At 30.0% G+C, this 17,160-nt stretch overlaps 1 long non-coding RNA gene across 1 annotated transcript in view; it reads right to left on the minus strand.

Annotated features, from left to right (window-relative positions):
• Positions 1-12,928: 12,928 nt before the first annotated feature.
• Positions 12,929-17,160, minus strand: part of LOC136084562 (uncharacterized) — a 45,806-nt gene continuing 41,574 nt past the window's right edge. The window contains exon 3 of the long non-coding RNA XR_010640639.1: positions 12,929-14,115. This is a non-coding gene — a long non-coding RNA (uncharacterized LOC136084562). The remainder of the gene's footprint in view (positions 14,116-17,160) is intronic.

Here is a 17,160-nt window from a genome sequence, read left to right on the forward strand (position 1 = left end):
GTTATTTTTTTTAGGGAGCTATTTACAAGCTAAGCTCCTTGGCTAGAAGCAGCGGTAAACAGATTTAAAACAACAAAAATGGCTTAAATCTCAACCGGCACAACCGGTTTCTTTTTCGAAATTAAACCTGTTTAGACACGATTTGGTCGATTTGCAGTTTTGGTTGAGTTTAACAAGTGTTTTTTAAAGCGTATGCTTCTATCAGTGGTTTCACATTCCTTACAGAAAGTTATTATAATATAATACTAAGTTTTCGTAACGGTGAAACCATTAATATTATAACAAGTATTTGTGGTGAATAGTAATAGTTAATTTCGCGGAATGAAAACCACTTTTGACATTTTTCGGATAACTAAATATTTTAGAACCTAAATCTTTGATTTCTCCCGCCTTTACTTATTCTGGAAATGAAAGATGTTTATTTAGAAAAATATAAATGAAATACAAATTATAAATTCAAAAGATTTTGCTGCTGCATTTGCTTTTACGCGGGCTTAATGAATAGAAAATTTTTATTACCACGAAGATAAAATGCGCAAGTATATACCATCGTACCTACAAATTTAGGGTCTAGTTGTTTTCCATCCAGTTGCAAAAAAAAAAAAATGGAAAAAAGGCGGAAAAAAACCCAGATAACAAATGTCATACAAATTTGGCTATATTATTTTGAATTTAATGTATTTAAATGTTACATATTTATAACGTATACATTTTTCATTTATATTGACATTTATTCAGTTATTTTTTGTAATTCAGTAATTCAGTCACGACTCCAAGGCTGTTTGGAGAAAGTAAATGTAAAATAAAAAAAATCTATGTTTATAATAATTTCTGATGAACACGGTATTTTTAAAGATTTATTTGATGTTTTAAAAGTTTTGTCTTAGTTTTAAAACTCAAAATCTCTGTCGTGATCTCAGTTTTGGAATTTAAAGTCTTAGCCTTTGTCTTTAAATCAAAATTCTTTGTCTCGATTTTTAAATTTGAAGTCTTGAGAAAACTATTCATTCTGAAAATAACATTGATATATAAATAAAATATTAATCTTAAATGGTACTATTGAAAAACGTTGATTGAGATTGACATTTTCAAGTTTTAAAACGTTCATTGAGATTTACATTTTTAAATTAAAAAAATTTTATTGACATTTAATTAATTAAAGATAGTCCTATTTAAAAACGTGACTGAGATTTTATGAGAGAGTTTAAAACTAAGAACTTTGTTGCTGTTCAGATTTTTTTTATTATTTTCAAGCATTGGGCAGATAGTGATTTGTTAGTAGTGGTTTGTTGACGGTCAGGCAAGGTCAAGAAAATCTTACCGCTGTTGGTTGCTCCCACTATTAGGAAAGGGCCCTCAATTTTTCGCGTAATGTTTGTTAAAAAAAAATATTACAAGATTATGCACATTTTAAAATGCAAAGCTAAAAAAAGTTAAATGAGTCCACCTCAAATGCTGGTACCTGACATAAACAAAAAAATAATATCTCCTGAAAATCTTAGAAAGAATAATTTCAATTCCATTTGAAACTATTCTTTTTTCAAATATCATTTTAATTAACTTAAACAACACTGTTCTAACTAACTTGCACAAATGGTTTTTGGTACCGTAAGTTGGTAGAAAAGCGCCTATTACGGTCTAACATCAAACTAATGGTCACACGACATCAAACGTTATATGTTAAGCCAATCTGATTATAAATTATTAGAATCTTTTGAATTCAATTTTCCATAATGAAACCTTTTTCAAGATCAACTATTAATTAAAAATAACTGATAATGCTTTTTTCTATTATTATTTTAATCAAAAGAACAATTTTAAGTTTAGTCATACTAATAAAAACCACTTTCAGTAATAAAAACTCAGCTTGAGATGGTTTTTAGTTTCTAATAACGGGAAATCGCCGATACTAATCGATAATAATCAATACTATCAAATGATACATCAATACTAGTCAATATTAGTCACTACTATCAAATGATGCATCAATACTAGTCAATATTAGTCACTACTATCAAATGATGCATCAATACTAGTCAATATTAGTCACTACTATCAAATGATGCATCAATACTAGTCAATATTAGTCACTACTATCAAATGATACATCAATACTAGTCAATATTAGTCACTACTATCAAATGATGCATCAATACTAGTCAATATTAGTCACTACTATCAAATGATGCATCAATACTAGTCAATATTAGTCACTACTATCAAATGATGCATCAATACTAGTCAATATTAGTCACTACTATCAAATGATGCATCGCTAAATAGGGCAGAAAAAGACCTTTATAAAACAACTGATGTTTGCTTATAGGGATTAAAATAAAAGTTTTATAAAGCATAACTGATTGCAAAAAAGCAACAAATTTGTTAGACTATTTTCACATTACTCTTTAAATTAAGCTGAAATGCGCAATAAATTTGTTAGATTGAAATAAAATAATATGTCAGACATAAAATTAAGGCAAAATATGTCCATAGGAAATATGCTTGACATATTTTATGTCAGCAAAAATAATTCAGACAAAAATATGTCAAAATATGTCCATAGAAAATATGTCAGACATATTTTCTAATATTCATCGATAAATTTTAAATCTCATAGTAAAATATTTTAGCTTTCAAAAATTATGACTGTAATAAAGTTTAAACCCCCCTCAATTTTAAAGGGTTATAAATTTTATATGGTCAATATTTTTGAACGCTGAAAGATAATACTATGAAACTTAAAATTTATCGATGAATATAAGTCTAGCTGAGAACAGTACAAAAAATATTTCATCAACTTGTTGCTCTCACGTTTGGGGCAGGAGGGGGCGGCACAAAATTTAGGGCTTTTATGTTCCCAGCCTCCAATTATCGCAAATTTTTGCAAAGCATCCTAATTTGACATAAGTATAAATATATAAATGTTTGGCTTTTTCTCCATGTCTGGAAGTTAACTATCTCAAAAGACCGAAAAAAGCTGGTTCTGGCTCTGTACATAAAAACAAATTTAAATTAGATAAGCTTACATTTTATATAAATCGCAAAGTAAATTAAAAGTAACTTATATAAAGTAAGCAAATAAACTTACTTATATTTTAAGATAACTTTGACATGATCTTGTATATAAGAAATGAAAAAAAGAAAAACTTTAAGGCACTAACATTTAGTTTGCCGCAACATTCGATTTGCGCGGTTTTAGGTATTTCTTTCCTGTAAAGTTTGAAAATATCAATAATAGGTTTCCATCCATGATTAAAACCCTCTCTAGTTCCGGTCCATGATAGTTTTAACTATTATAACCCTTCTCTGAATCAAACTGTCTCAAAAATGTTCACTATCTGGCCAACCATTCGAAAGGTCTGGAATTTAGACAAAGCTAAAATAAGGCATTTAGCAGAAGGCGCATATACCCATGCGTGACTCAGAAAGGGTAGTTTATTAGAAAAGAAATAATTGGCGTAGTTGTTAGTCTTTTTTTACAATTTTTTTGTATAAATGCATTTATTATTTAAAAACTAAGGAAAGTTTAAACTTGTCCTGAATTATGGGAGCTATAACACCATGGCCTGAAGATTAAGGAGCCCCGAACTTTATTAAGAGGACTCGTTATTTTTGTAAAGATTTTTCGCCACTTTGGTACAAAAAAAGTCCACCTGCTCAAGAATATCCTTTGACTCTAAAAGTCTTATATCTTTATCTAAGTGTAGTATCAGTGGCCTAGCTACTGCAAGGCCAGTATAAGCAAAACTTACGATCCCACAAGCAACTAAACCAAGAACCGCAAGGTTCAGAAGCACTAAGATATATTTAAAGAGTTTTTTTGTTTGTTTTTTTAAGAAAAGTTATCGCTCCAGAGAAACAGTAACTGGGCACCTTGGCCACGTATGTCTACTAAGAAAATACACTTTGCTTGGCCGTTGTGTAATATACCTATATCCCTAGCTGTAGCGTAAAAAACATTTATAAGTAGATAAAGAAATAAAAATTGTGGTGATTAAAGCCTGGATACAAAAATGCCCTTAAACATTTACCATCCCTACTACAAATGTGAGGGTAACAAATTAGTAATTTTTATTGTTTTTGTTTTCTTACACTAAGTTTACATCCTCGCCAAATGAAGTGGTTGTTTCAATCTTTTTCTAAACATTCTTATGTGATAAGGAAGAACACACTTAAGTTTGGTACTTTAGTATGTTTTTGTTTATATCACAACATTGCACAATTTTAAAGAAAATTTAATATGAAATCTTATAAAAACTATTTTGACCAAAGTTATTGCGTTTACATAACTATATTAATAATACATCTCATAATTTACGAGCGTAAATTTTGAGATGTAATATTGATGTAATTATTAAAGACATCGTTGTGTTATTAGTTATTTGGTTATCCATAAAGTCTTTAAATGAGTTTAATGTGGTTTTTAACAACACATTAAAAGGTTTTTAGAAAACCTCATTTGTACGTAACTATATAATAATATTATTAGTTAAAGGAAAGGCTATTGATTAATTAATTGTAATTGGTTTGTTGATAAAAGGAACCGTTGCATGAACAAATTGTAAAACTTTTTTACATTTTCCTAAACATTCTAATGTGATATAAACAAGAACATACTTGAGTTTGGCACTTAAGTATGTTTTATTTACCAAAAGTATATTTATTAACCAAAATCATTGGTTTTTCAGAATCATAATATTACATCTCAGAGTATACGCAAGTAGACATCATTATATTATTGGTTACCATAAATTCTTAATATGGTTTTTAACAACACATTTAAAGATTTCATTTGTACGTTGCTATTAATAATACTATTAGTTAAAGATGCTGTTGATTAAGTAACTTTAAAAGGTTTGGTAATAAAAGAATACGCCGCATTTTCAAATTATGAAACTTTTTTACATCGCTTTTAATGTGGTATAATACCACGCAATACTTATATTTAAATCCATTTAAATTTAAATCATGTATTTTGTTTAATTTATATTTTCATGGATAAAATTTTTTAACTCCATTTTATTTATATGTTAAAAAAAAAAAATACTCAAAATTTCTGTTATTTATGCAATATTTCTTCTGTTTTAGTATGTTATTTTAGAAAAAGATTCACCTTTATTCTAAAATAACATACTAAAACAGGAGAATTTGGTACTTCAGATACATATATTTTAATTTTTTAGATATATTTTCAAAAAATACAATACTATAATTGTCAACTTAAATAAGGTTGTTAAATTTAAACTTCAGAAAAACAAATGATCATCAATTTTTAATGACAAGTTTTTAATGTCTTTATTATGTACAATTATTTAGAGGCTTGGCAATAGGACTATTTTTGTCTTCTTCTATTTCCCACCTTTCGTATATTTTACAAAAGAAAATTAATAATTTGTAACGGCAAATTAATAAAAATAAAAAATTATAAAAATTAAAAATCCATCACTGTATTAAAGAATGTCTTTATATAATAATAATAAAAAAAAATTCAATGACGAAATTATATTTGAAAAAAAAATTAATTTGATAATTATCAAATCCCATTTAAATCCCCTAAATAGTTGGAGAGGTTGCTCAAAACTTATATGTTCATAGTTTTTGAACATTAGGAGATTATTGCATGATATTAGAGACTTGTTAATGAACATAAATTTAGTTTAAAATGTTAAAAAAATGTATTTATAAATGTTATAAACTCATCACTCTCACACCAGTGGTATAAAAGGGAAGTCAACATTTTTAAGGGTTTATTTTTAGCAGACTCCGATTATCGCAATACTTTTGAAAAGCTTTACATAAACATGAATAAATAAATGTTGGTTGTTTAAATATTGTGTGTAATTTTTTTTACTTCAAATTTTTTGAAAATTTAAAATAAAAAAAGTAACAAAAGTTTACTTAAAAAAAGAATTTGATGTTATTTCATCTGTATGATAAAACATCATCAAGACAATTTTCTTCACAATCGACCATATAATTTTAAACTTGAAAGTGTGCTTTTTTGAACCATCCTACTAAATACGCTATATTAAATAAATTAAAAATAAGCGGTTTTTGCGGTTATAAAAAGTTATAAATTTTTTTTCAAGTTAAATACTTTTACATTTATACTTTTTTAACTTTAATTTTTTTTTTCAAATTAATCTTGATGTTATTTACATCAGTTGTTTGAAAGTTTTTTTTTTAAAGACTGTCTGGTTTAATGTTCTTGCTTTGGAAATGGCTCTACATTTTGCAATTTTATTCTAAGTTTTGTATTTTGGCTCCCTTTATTCAGCGTGGTTGTTAAAAACCAATCTAACCAATAAAGTTATTTCTGGAAATGACCAACTCAAATAATTGTTAGATAATAGAATAATAAAGGAATATTATATATGCATTTGAGTTAGCACATTTGTACATTTAGTTGGCAAATTTTGAAGTATTATTGGAAAATATCAAATATCGAGGACCCTTTTTTTTGTGTGCGTGTGTGTCTCTAGTTGGCAAAAAACACATACGAACCCCCTCCTCAATCAGAGACCTGTTCGGGACGGCTCTGACAACAATCACGCTGAATAAGGGAAGCGAAAAGCAGCAGCATAACTACAAATATGCCCGGCTCATTTACGGTAAATTTTTATTAGGGCCACTAACTTATTTTCTCCCGAAAAAAAAAATTAATACTGAAACAAATAAATCAAAAAAATGTTTACAAAGCTTTTATGCAAAAAATCTTTTTTTTAAAAGTTATAAACTCCAACTTTAAAGAAAAATAAAATATTAGAGAAAAAAACGAACTCCTTGCCCAGGAAACAAATTTAACATGCGCGTTCATCGACTACACAAATGCTTTCAAAATAAAGTAAAATCAAAGTAAAGCCGGAATGATAAAGTAAAATTAAAAAGATAAGAAAGATTCAAAAAAGTGGAGTTTTCTCCCGTGCTCTAAAAACAATTTCAACTTGTACTTTTATTAAGTTTACACAAATGCTGGAAGGTTTACACATGCATGAATTACCCATAGCTTAGAAATTATGCCCCTTTTCCCCATCTTCCCCCGACAAACTTTCATTATGGCCATTAACCTAATCTGCCAAACAAACAAAAAGAAATAAAAAATCAATGATTATTTAGCAGCCCCTATTAGTACTCATGCGACAGGGAGCCCGTCTCTATACTACTAGTATAGGCTATATTTGCCCCTAATTATAATAGAACTACCCTTTACGATATACGTGAAAAAAAAAACAGGCAATAGATTTGAATACGCTATCTCAAAATTTATGTTAAATCAATATGAAATGACTGTTCTTAGAGAAAGTAAATAATACAACTTACTTTTTACTTACTTACCAAGTAAAGTATAAAATTTCAAAGAAAAAAATTACTTTTATTTGTAAAAGTAAATAATTTTTTTTCAAATTACTTTTGTGTAAGCTGTTTTTGCTAATTACTTACTTTTACACGTAAAAGTAATTTGTTGTTACGATGTAGTTTTATTTTACTTTGTAAAGTAAGTGTTATGTCCTTTAAATTTTATATTTACGTAAGTTTATTTCATAAATAAAATCTTTTACATTTAAAAAGTAAATTACATTTCGATGTAAGTTTTTTATGTAATCATAACGAAAAAAAAAGTTTAATGAAGCGAAAAAGCAACAAATTTGTTAGACTATTTTCACTTTACTCTTTAAATTAAGGTGAAATGCGCAATAAATTTGTAAGATAGATTTTTTCTTCAAGAATATTAAACAGCAAATATGTCAGACATGAATTTATGTCAAAATATGTCCGTAGAAAATGTGTCTGACATATTTTATGTCAGCAGAAAACAATTCAGACATAAAATTATGTCAAAATATGTCGATACAAAATATGTCCGACATATTTTATGTCAGCAGAAAATATGTCTCAGACATATTTGACAGATAACAATCCTGATTTTATCAGCTGGATTTTTGCGACCAATTGTTGATAACTGTTTTACTTATAAAGAAACAATGTAAAAGAAGCATTAAAAATGTTTATGACAATTTTAAAAAATTATTGTAATAATATATAACATATAAACTGTAAAGATTAAATTCATGCATACAAAAGTGATGTATTGGATATCTCCATTAGCAATTTTTCTTTTTAAAAAATTTAGTTTATCTGAACTTTTACGTTATTTATAACTTTCTTCTAGATCATTAGAGAACTGTGCAGTTCTATCTATAATTTCTTGCCATTCGGAAATTATCAGACATATTATTAAAAAATATAACACCATTATAAAAAATACAAGTTTGCAACGGCATCTGACATCATATGGATGGTTAAGCGCCAAACCAGCCAATACAAAAACGTTGAAAAAATTAGTTTATATTAAAAAATGATTTATGTAGTGCTTCTTTGCAAACACCAAAATACTTTATTAAAAATTTTTAAGTGCAGTGAACTGCAATTACTTTTAATTTTTTCGGTTTAGTGGCTTTTGTTAAAGACTTTTAAACTTTGCGTCAAATTATCTCATTTCAACATATTTGTTGTATAGGCTGGCTTGGCGCCTTTACAACAAATATGTTAAGTCATCCAAATATACATAATCCAATATTTGCCGGAATCAAAGTAATATAGTAAAAGCAATATAGTTTTTTTCCCTTTTAGATTTGTATTTCCAACACGATACAACATTTATTAATATATATATATATATATATATATATATATATATATATATATATATATATATTTTTTTTTTTTTTTCTTTTTTTTTTTTTTTTTTTAAACATCTTCGCTTCCAACAAGGCTGCAAGCAGCCACTAAATAAAGTTGGAAGTTACTGTAAGAGAAAAGATGAAGATTGTAGAGCAAGATAACGATTGACGGACGATTTAAAAGATTGCAAATTATACGAATCAGGAAAGCAAGATGAAGGAAGCGAATTCCAAAGAACTGATGTTCGAGGAAAAAAACTAGAAGAATAAGCGTTTTTGGAGCACTTAGGAACAGTCACAGAAAAAGGATGACACTTAATTGAATAACGAGTAACACGAGAATGAATTTTAGTAGATGGCACAAGAGACGCTAGCTCTTTAGAGCAGTGCCCATTATAGTATTTGTAGAAAAGAGAAAGAGAAGCAACATTACGACGATGTGATAATGGTTGAAGGTTGGCTGCAAGAGCAGGTCCAACTATGTTTACAATGCGTTTTTGCACCTTGTCTAAAAGAGAAAGGGCATCATTAGAAGATCCGCCCCAGATATGGCAACAGTATTCCATACAAGGCCGGATTTGAGATTTATAGAGATAGAGAATAGAATCCAGAGTAAGAAAGTGGCGAGCTCGATAAAGAGATGCAACCTTAGCAGATGCTAATTTTGCAACTGATTTGATATATGGTTTCCAAGAAAGATTGGAAGTAAGAGTTAATCCTAGAAGATGAAGAGTAGGTGACTCATCGAGTACATCACCGTTCATAAATATAGGAAGATCTAAATTATTGCGATAACGATTGGCTGAAAAAAATTGAGTTTTATCTGAATTAAAGTTCACCAGCCACTGTGAGCCCCATGCTGTAGCAGAAGTGAGATCCTTTTCAAGTTCAAATGCCCCCTCCAAGCAATCAGAGGGTGTTGGTTTCTTATCACGACAAGAATAATTGGTAGTATCATTAGCAAACAATGCCACCTAAAATGTGAGAATATCTGGAAGATCGTTAATGTAAATTAAAAAGAGTATAGGGCCAAGGATAGAACCTTGAGGAACCCCTGAAGATACAGAATAAGAAGAAGAGTGTTGTCCATCGAGGACAACTTTTATGCTACGATTGAAAAGTCAAATCTTAAAGATGTTGCCGGATACACCATAAGAAGAAAGCTTATGGAGAAGACCAGCATGCCAAACTTTATCAAACGCTTTTGAAATGTCAAGAGCAATGGCCTTAACCTCTCCACCTTCATCTAATGCACGATAAAACCTGTCAGTTATTACTGTTAGCAAATCAGCTGTAGAACGAGAAGATCGAAACCCATATTGATGGTCAGAAAGTAAGTTATTAGATTCAAGATGAGAAATTAAGTGTTTGTTAATTAAAGATTCAAAAACCTTGCTTATGATAGGAAGAAGACTTATGGGACGGTAGTCAGACGAATCAGATCGCTCTCCAGAATTTTTGAAGATAGGGATAACAGATGCGGCTTTCCAGCAGGCTGGAAAACAAGACTCTGATAAGCACTTGTTGAATAGTTTTGAGAGTATAGACGACAGCTCCGGAGAACACTTCTGCAAGACAATAACAGGTATGTTGTCCGGGCCACAAGCTGTAGAAGAGTCTAGGCAGGAAATCACTTTAGATACAGATGCTGGAGTGATATGAATGTCAAACAATGGATCAACCTGTTTGTTGGCAATATCAGGTAGAACGCAATTAGTGGAATCAAGAGATGATATTGATGAAAAGTTTTTAGCAAACAGTTCGGCTTTGTCTTTAGGTGAGGTGACAAAGTCTGAACCATACAAGAGAGGTGGAATTATAGATTTGTCCTTATTATTGATATTATTAAAGATTCTCCAGAAGTCACGAGAGGCTAATTTTTGAGATGAGATACGAGATTTCATAACCTGAGAATAGCGGGTTTTGGCGTTAGACAAAACCTTTTTACAGTTGTTTCTAGCAGTAATAAACAGACGTCTGTTTTCTGGAGAATTGTTTTGCTGATAAATATGGAAGTAACGGTTTCGATTGGCAATCGCAGCAGCACAGTGTGAAGAAAACCATGGAGGAGAGTGAGGCTTGACCTGGAATCGTCGAGAGGGAATAAAAGATTCCATGCCAGCCTGAATCCACGAAGTTATGTAAGAAGCACATTTGTCGACAGGAAGTTGAAAGATTTCTACCCAAGGGCCATCACGAAGAAAGTCACGGAAAGAATCCCAGTCAGCTTTACTGTAGTTGAAAGAGGTTCGGTAATAGGGGGATTCAGGTGATGAAGAAGAATGAGATATTAGTTTTAGAGAGATCAAACTGTGATCAGAAGAACCTAAGGGTGAATGCGGAGAAACTGAGCACTGACTAGGATCAGAAACAAGACATAAGTCGAGTAGAGAAGGTAAATGATTAGGGTTGTCAGGAAAGCGAGTTGGAAAGTTGACTATTTGAGTTAGGGATTGAGAAAGGCAAAAGTTGTGGGCTTTAATGCCTGCAGAGTCACTGACACTAGAGCCAAGCCATTCAGAGTGGTGAGCATTAAAGTCACCGACAACAACTTTATTAGCTGATGGATAAAAAGAGAGGGCTTGGTCAATATGATCAGAAATAACATCAAAAAGAGTGCAGTCTTGAGATGAAGGAGAGCGATATAGAACAAAGAGAAAGGCAATAGAGTGAAGTGGTGCTAAACGAAAGCACATGAAAGAATATTCTGTGGATTCAAACCTAGTTTCACAACAAACAGGTGAATTCTTACGAATGTAAATGCCCAGGCCAAGCATGTGACTATTGGAATATTTACGAATTAGAGGAAGATAACCATCAACACTAAGATCACAAGATGAGACAGCTGAACTCAAATTAGTCTCACAAAGAGCAAGTAGGTCTGGTGAACTTTGCAAGAGATAAGACTCAACAGAAGAAAAGTTACTTCGAAGACCACGAATAATAGTGAATGATAGGTTTAGAGAACTTGGTGATGATCATGGTTTTTTGTGTTTTATAGTTTTTGGTACTTTATTCAATTTTAAATTAGATTGAAGAACTTGACTCAAAGCATAGATAGTACTCAGAACACTGTTTAATAGCCCAAGCAGTTGCCTCATTACTACTAATAAACCCTAAGCCGTAACAAAGGGCTCCAAATGTGGCCTCCGCAATGCACACCAAAAGTACAAACAGGGACACCATCCATGCGCAACATGGCACTGTTAGTACTTTGATATTTTTCAGCTGTTGATGGAATCAGCCTCTCTGAGAGCTACCACAGAGTTCGGGAAACCTGACTACCAGCCGGCCTCAGAACCATAAAACTGAGTTTTAGAGCTGTACCCTCATAAGGAGATAATAGAATGAGTTGCTTAGTCACAAAAACAGTAACACAAGCAAACCCATGCATTGAGTCAAGAAGATCCAGCATTCAACATCCTAAACTGGAAACAATGTATTAAAAATACATCTGCGCCAGCCTAATAGATGAAGAAGGGGTGCGAGGCTGGTCAACAGATAGAATCTGTTTACCCCTTAAGTCTTTGCCTAGGAGGCCTTCTACAAGACAGTAGCTGGGTGCATTTAACATCTGCCCAAGATGAGTATTTTTATCGAGACACCATCTCTAGCCTTTACTCAACCAAGAGCCCCAAGGCAGGGGGTGTTTTAAATCGGAGTTGGCATCTCCTAGCCTTAGCCTAAAAAGGCGTATCCTACAAGGCAGCAGGACATGAAGCAGATTGTACCGGGTTACATGTTACCAGTAGCAGGATAACCTGATCTGACAATAATCTCAATAATCTCAACAAAAGGTCATCACTTTTTGATGGCTTATAACAAGCAGCCAATCTATATATATATATATATATATATATATATATATATATATATATATATATATATATATATATATATATATATATATATATATATATGTATATATATATATATATATATATATATATATATATATATATATATATATATATATATATATATATATATACATATATATATATATATATATATATATATATATATATATATATATATATATATATATATATATATATATATATATATATATATATATATAGTGTATATATGATATAGCTAATATTAACAAATATTTATGTAAAAAATACACAACTAATTAATTATAAATAAACTAAAAAATTTTTACAAAGTGTTATGCGTTAACTATTTTTTAATTAAATAATATACAAAGCGGCATTTAAAATCAAATTTGCTTATACCGCGTTTTGAAAATAGGCTCTCTATACGTATGCATCATGTATACATTATAATATAATTTATACATCATGTATATTTAAATAATTGTATATACAATCCACGATGGAACAATCATCAAGTGAAATGAAACAACGCAGGAAGGACACCAACTTAAGTAAAAATCTGAAATGGAAAGTTCACATCACAACGATAACTAAAAAAGCTTACTCAAAACTAGATACACAATTAAATTACACATTTAAATTCTTGTCAACTGACTTGTTTACTAAACTATGTTAGCTTAAACTAGAGTTTTGTCCAATTCTTAATTTATCACAAAGCATTAAAAAAAAAACTTGAGCTATCTAACTGCCAATATTTTTTCCACTTAAAAAATGAGTTGTATTTTGTAGAATTTGAACTAACATCTAAAATATAATTAGCCAAGTTTTTAGGATAATCAAAACTCATAGCATCGATATATAGTCAATCTTGGATCAGAGTACTTAAACCCTCCTAGAACTATAGGTATTACGGCGTAATCAAGTCCAGTACTCCAGTACTTTTCTGTGATATAAAGTGACATAAAAACTTTTTTCTGTGATATTTTCGTGACATAAAAAATTTTCAGCAGAAAAATAAAACTTAAGATTGTGTAGGTCTTCATAACACGGTCTTCCTTGACATTTTGATGAAAAACGTTTCGGAAATCTTCCCGTACACCCTCCTGTAACCTCTATATCGACACCATATAATATTAACTTTAATGCAAGCTTGTTTTTAGCATCACCGTTACAATTACTCAGAGCAACCATTCTTGTTTTATTTAAAAAACGATCTTTGTTATAGCTTTTATCAATTTGTAAGCGTTTTTAATAATATCTGTAAGGAAACGGTCTATCGACTCCATATGTTGCGGAAGCATTAAAGTACTTGTCTATATCATTAACATCTAGACTATTGTACATAATTTCCATTGTAAAATAAATCCATAGCTAGTTTTTTCCTCTCAAGTTGTTAAGGTGTATCAACTCTCGGATGGATGGAATGTTGCGTGAGTGAAACTTTACCACATCACTACTGTTAAATTGTTCCTTATTATTTGTTACTTGGAAGCTAGAAGTGTTGAAACCGCATTCAACTGGAGGGCAGATAGGAAACGGATCGCCAAAAAAAGTTGCGTATGTCAGTTCAAGAAGTTTTCGGCTTAATAAACCTTTATAACAAACCAAAAAAATTTAAACAAGCAAAATTGAAATAAACTAAACATTCAAAAATCTAAAATATATTCCCTAGAAAAGAGTAGAGCAAGATGAAGACTCTTTTTGTGTTTGTTCAAGCTAGGTAGAATAGCCATGTTTAATTCCTTTATTATATATTAATATTATAGTTATATATTTATGATATTGTAATTATATACTTTATTATATATTACTATTAAAATTATATATTATATATTAATAAAGTTTTGATGTTTTAAAATAGTTTAAAATTGTTGCGATTTTAATTGATTTCATATTTTTCGTATTAATTGAATAATAACTAGTTAATTATGCGAAACTATTAATTTTGTTACCAAATCGTTTTACGGTATTCTACAAAGAGAAAAACTAATACACAAAATGAATTTTATTTCTAATTAATTTGCAAATCTTTAGGCAAGATAAAAAGCCTCTTATAAATTGGTAAAAAAAGCCAAATGAGGATTTTTTAATTCATAGTTGATGAAAGATTTGAATATGATCTTTGATATACTATTACATGTATAGCTAATATATGTACTTTAGGAAAATAATTAATAACTTAGAATAAACAAATTATTCTTGATGGCAAAACCTGGTGATTCTTTGTAAATTTTAAACTTATTTCTTATTCTAAAACGATTTCTGTTATATTAACTTAACAGTTTACTTAAATGTCTAAAAACAGAACATAACACAAAAAAAAAGATAAAAATTCAATAGCTAATTTTCAATGCAATTTTTATCGCAAATTTTTATCGCAAATTTCTATCGCTCAAAAAGTAAATAAAATGTGTTGTTACTTCTTCTTTAGTAGCAAAATTAAGTGTTTTTTATTTTCATGATTTATAAAACTTAACTTTGAGTTAATGTTGAGTTAAATCTAAAATTGTGTCATTTTGTCTAATTAATAGTTTGGTAAAATTTTTTAAAAATTTTTAATAGAAACCTAAATGATTTGACTAATTTCACCTTAATAAAATTGTTGTTTTTTAAACTGTTCCATTTCATTGGTCCTCAATACGTTGGTACGTATAATACAATACATTGACCCTCAATACATACTGTATTTTTTATATTTTGTTAATTTTCGTGGGAATTTAAAGTGTAACTTATTAAGTGAATAATTCATTAACTCCTAATAAATAGTTATCAATCTTTAACCATGTCTTTACCCATGTCTAGCCTAGGCAGCCGCTGCGAGGCTAGGGCGTTTAGAGAGGCCAGCTAGCTAGATCGAATTTTGTTTTAATTAATCAGAAATTTTTTTTTTTTAAGCGAATTATGAAAGTTAAATATTTTTATATTTAGTCACAATTTACTTTTTGTATATAAAAAAGAATTGCTTTCTAACTATCAGCTTACATTTGCGTTGAAATAAGTGAGCTACTTGGCGTTGATCAACTCACTTTTGTTGTTCGGTATGTAATACCTGATGAAAAACAAGTGGACAGATGATATGTTTAATCTTTTCAAAAAGACATTAGAGATGCACAACATTAACATTATTGATTGCGGCGGGCTGTCGTGCAACAATGCCTCCAACATGTTGGGGTTCTACACTGGGTTTCAAGTTTTTAAGGTTTCAACCGTATTAAGAAGTTAAATACACTACCTGAATATGTTCCACGAACCGGCCATTTTTAGAATCTGGATATTATTGAAGCAGCTGAACCTTTTGCAACAGTTATCTTTAGCTATCTTCAACAACTTTGTAACTTTATTTCTGGTTTAGCGCATCACCGGAAAGTCGTGAAATCAAAACTTGAATTAGGAGTAAAGGCTACAAATAGTTTCTCGCAGACTAGATGGTCTGTACCATGTTCTACTTTTTTTAAATTATTCTAATTACAAGGTATATTAATCAGAATCAATTTTTAATATATTGTTTGTATATTTGTATTTTAAGAGCGCGCAAAAGTCAACATGACAAATTGACGTCTATTGAGGCATGAGATTTTACTGGGAGTAGGAAATTTATTGTTCAGGTTTTGTCATTGTTTATCAACTTTAGGCTATGATTGAAAGGCAAATACAAACTTATGCTCTACTAAATTCTCGTTTCGGATTCCTACTTCGTCTTCTAGATATGGATAAAAATATTCGTACTTTAACACGGATTTTGATTTGGAAAGTAAATGTCCGTGATGCCGGCATTATGTGGATAAATTTTTGAAAGTTCTTGGGCGCGCAATGTGATAACAACAGTAATCACATCGAACGCTTAAAATTTTTTAAAAATCTAAAATTTAAGTCTTGTTGTAAGAATGTTTCTCTTTGCTGCTATGACAAATTGGACCCGGAGAAAAGTCCTTTTTAACTTGTAAACTTTTCAAGTTAAAAAGGACCTTTCTCCGGTTTAATTAACAATGTAAACTGGTAAAGTACAAAGATCTGACAATTCCTTGCGTATTCATTGAATTATCTTACTTCGGCACAATTTTCTTTCAATGACTTTACAAATGCAAGTACATAAGATCAAAAACCAACAAGTAAATGATTGTAGATACCAACAACTAATCAATCAACAACAAATCAAAATAATTGTAAATGTATGTATATGTAAATGTTAAGCAAAATGATAAAACAAAATTATTGTGAATGACAACAAGTAAAATTGAGCGGCCGTGGCGCAGTGGTTAGCGCTCGTGCCTCAGAAACTAGAAATCCGGGAGCGTATTCAGCAAACTTTTTATTAGCGTTAGTTTGGCGGAAGTTTGGCGGAATTCAAAACTGGGAAATTCGTATTAACGAAACTTGCGCAGTTGCGTTTAACAAGATTTACGTAAGCTTTTTCGTAAGTTCAGCTACAAAGAATTGGTATTCACCAAGCTGAAATGGTATTCACCAAATTTTTTAAAAACTCAGCCTAATTTAAGCAAAAAAAGTGGCACTGTTTCTGTTGGCTACCCTTATCATTTTATGATTGATTTTGATAGAAAATTTCATGCTGATTTAGATTCGTATAAAAACATTGACCAGATAATTTGAGGAGAACACTCTAATTTGATGTTGATTTT

Source organism: Hydra vulgaris, chromosome 09 (assembly GCF_038396675.1).
Source record: "Hydra vulgaris chromosome 09, alternate assembly HydraT2T_AEP".
In the NCBI taxonomy this organism is placed as follows: domain Eukaryota; kingdom Metazoa; phylum Cnidaria; class Hydrozoa; order Anthoathecata; family Hydridae; genus Hydra; species Hydra vulgaris.